Raw genomic sequence first — 3,865 nt, 5'->3', positions numbered from 1 at the left:
GCACTCCAACTGAAACAACCGTAATCGGAATCTTATAAAACAGATTTTTCACCCACTTAGACCCACACAGCCCTACCTTTTGCAAAATGCTCATCTTTAGTTCTGACAGAGTCATCGTGGAACGTACAAAAATACTGACCGGTTCCTTGTCAGTGAACTTAACTCCATGCCTTTTGCTTTTTTTAATTTTCCCAGAGCAGTGGACTAAGACCAAAAAACTCTCCTCACTCATTTTTGAACGTGTAAAAATGACTCTCTACATCACAATAGTTCTCCGGGGTGGGTATTTATAGGCGAAATAGATCCATGCATAAACCACTGAACCCCTACAGCGGTTTATGCTCATTGCACATTCAAATAGAAACCGTGGAACCCCTACCACGGTTTAAGTTCAATCAGAAACCATCCTACCCCTCCCACGGATTACATAGAACTAGAAAAAATTGCATTTTCGTATCAAAACATCAAAAGTTATATTTTGGTAAAATTTCTCCTCAAACATTTTATTTTGGTGAATTGCCCTTTTATTAACTTCCTTTTTTCTTTTTTAATATGTTCTATAGTGGATAATATTACTTTTTACTGATTATTAGATTAATATATAATATTGAAAATGTCGGCAAAATAACAACATTTGTTGAATTGATTTTTTAAATAATTTAACAACCCAATAAAATAAAATCATTTTATTTTATTGTATTTTTCTTTTGCTTTGAAAACTTTAGGGTCTAAAGATCTTAGTTTAAATAATTTTAATAATATGATTGGTGCACGAAATTGTGATCATCAATGGCGCCATCAACATGGTACGCTCAATTGAAAATCTCAACTCTTTATCACAACTTCGCACAACTAACCAGCAAGTGCACTGGGTCGTCCAAGTAATAAACCTTACGCGAGTAAGGGTCGATCCCACGGAGATTGTTGGTATGAAGCAAGCTATGGTCATCTTGTAAATATCAGTCAGGCAGATTCAAATGGTTATGGAGGATGAATGATTAAAAGATAAATAAAACATAAAATAAAGATAGAGATACTTATGTAATTCATTGGTGAGAATTTCAGATAAGCGTATGAAGATGCTTTGTCCCTTCTGTCTCTCTGCTTTCCTACTGTCTTTATCCAATCCTTCTTACTCCTTTCCATGGCAAGCTGTATGTTGGGCATCACCGTTGTTTGTGGCTACAATCCCGTCCTCTCAGTGAAAATGTTCAACGCACTCTGTCACAGCACGGCTATTCATCTGTCGGTTCTCGATCATGTCGGAATAGAATCCAGTGATTCTTTTGCGTCTGTCACTAACGCCCCACAATCACGAGTTTGAAGCTCGTCACAGTCATTCAGTCTTTGAATCCTACTCAGAATACCATAGACAAGGTTTAGACCTTTCGGATTTTCAAAAATGCCGCCATCAATTCTAGCTTATACCACGAAGATTCTGATTAAGGAATCCAAGAGATAAACACTCAATCGAAGGTAGAACGGAGATGGTTGTCAGGCACACGTTCATAGGTGAGAATGATGATGAGTGTCACGGATCATCACATTCATCAAGTTGAAGAACAAGTGATATCTTAGAACAAGAACAGGCTGAATTGAATAGAAGAACAATAGTAATTGCATTGATACTCGAGGTACAGCAAAGCTCCACACCTTAATCTATGGTGTGTAGAAACTCCACCGTTGAAAATACATAAGAACATGGTCTAGGCATGGCCATGAGGCCAGCCCCAAAACGTGATCTAAGGTAGCATAGAACTACTCAAAGATTAGCCCCCAAATACAATAGCAAAAGGTCCTATTTATAGAGAACTAGTAGCTTAGGGTTTACAAAAATGAGTAAATGACGTAAATATCCACTTCCGAGCCCACTTGGTGTGTGCTTGGGCTGAGCATTGAAGAATTTTCGTGTAGAGACTTTTCCTGGAGTTAAACGCCAGCTTTTGTGCCAGTTTGGGCGTTTAACTCCCACTTTGGTGCCAGTTCCGGCGTTTAACACTGGGAATTTTGATGCTGACTTTGAACGCCGATTTGGGCCATCAAATCTTGGGCAAAGTATGGACTATTATATATTTCTGGAAAGCTCTAGATGTCTACTTTCCAACGCAATTGAGAGCGTGCCAATTGGGTTTTTGTAGCTCCAGAAAATCCACTTCGAGTGCAGGGAGGTCAGAATCCAACAGCATCTGCAGTCCTTTTCAGCCTCTGAATCAGATTTTTGCTCAGGTCCCTCAATTTCAGCCAGAAAATACCTGAAATCATAGAAAAACACACAAACTCATAGTACAGTCCAGAAAAGTGAATTTTAAATAAAAACTAATAAAAATATAATAAAAACTAACTAAAACATGCTAAAAACATACTAAAAACAATGCTAAAAGGCGTATAAATTATCCGCTCATCACAACACCAAACTTAAATTGTTGCTTGTCCCCAAGAAACTGAAAATAAAATAGGATAAAAAGAAGAGAATATACAATGAATTCCAAAAACATCTATGAAGATCAGTATTAATTAGATGAGCGGGGCTTTTAGCTTTTTGCTTCTGAACAGTTTTGGCATCTCACTTTATCCTTTGAAGTTCAGAATGATTGGCATCTATAGGAACTCAGAATTCAGATAGTGTGACGTTGTGATTTTTACCAGTAAAGAGATTCATAGAAACGGTCGCGTTGTAGATATAGTCTCTAAACCGACAAAAATCCCTTCGTACAAACGTTTTGGGTGTCACAAGTAACAAACCCCTTTAAAAATTGTTAACCGAGTATTCAAACCTCGGGTCGTCTTCTCAAGGAACTGCGAGGAAGTATGTTCTTATTATTGGCTATAAAGGTTGTAATCGTGGTTTAGAAGATGAGAAGCAAGTAATTTGAATGACAGGTAAAGTAAATGGCAATTAAAAATAAATAAATACTGTAAAGCAAGCTTTTGGCAGGGTAAGAGAAGTTGGAGGTCCAACGTAGTTATCTCTCTCAACTATAATGAAAGTTGAATCTAAACTCTACTTGATCAACTTGTACTAGGGCAAAGAAAAGTCAAGGGACTAATTAAATTGACCTTTGAATCCTATTTATTTCCTAAGAAAAGGTTGGGATTACTTAAGTTCAGCTCAATTAGCAAGATAACGATTATCAATTATGTTGAGTTTAATAACTGTTGAGTTACTGAATTCTTAACCAGAACCAAAAGGGGAAAAAGTAAAATTGATAGAATAATAAAAATATCCTTAGATGGGAAGCAATGGTAACTTAAATCAAAGAGAACAATCATAAACTGAAAATACCTCAATTATTATTAATTCAAATAACAATCTATAACATGGAAGAAATTCATAAATTCACTGATCAATTCAAGTGCTGGAATAAATAAAAGAAAAAGGAAGCTAAAATAAAGAAACGTAAAACCTGGATCGAGAGTCACTCTTAAAACAAGAAGAAATCCTAAATCCTAATCCTAAAAGAGAGAGAGGAGAAGATCTCCCTCTCAACTAAATCTAAATCATTGAAAAGTAAAATAATGTGAGCTCTCTTTGAATGGGTGCATTCCCACACTTTATAACCTCTGGTCTATGCTGTCTGTACTTGGATCTGGGCCAAAAAGGGCTTCAGAAATTGCTGGGGGCGCATTCTGTAAATTCTGATACGTGGCCTCTGTCACGCGTCCGCGTGGGTCACGCGGTCGCGTCATTCGGAGCTTTGCCTTGCAATGCGGTCGCGTCAGTCATGCGGCTGCGTCACTGCTTCTTCGCTTCTGGCACGCGATCGCGTCGTCCATGCGATCGCGTGAATACCAGTTTCCTTCAAAGCTCCATTTTGCCTTCTCCTTCCTATTTTAGTATGTTTCCTTTTCCATCCTTTAAGTCATT

Source organism: Arachis ipaensis, chromosome B2, assembly GCF_059453495.1.
Source record: "Arachis ipaensis isolate K30076 ecotype BB chromosome B2, ASM5945349v1, whole genome shotgun sequence".
NCBI lineage: Eukaryota > Viridiplantae > Streptophyta > Magnoliopsida > Fabales > Fabaceae > Arachis > Arachis ipaensis.
This window is presented reverse-complemented; position numbering follows the sequence as displayed.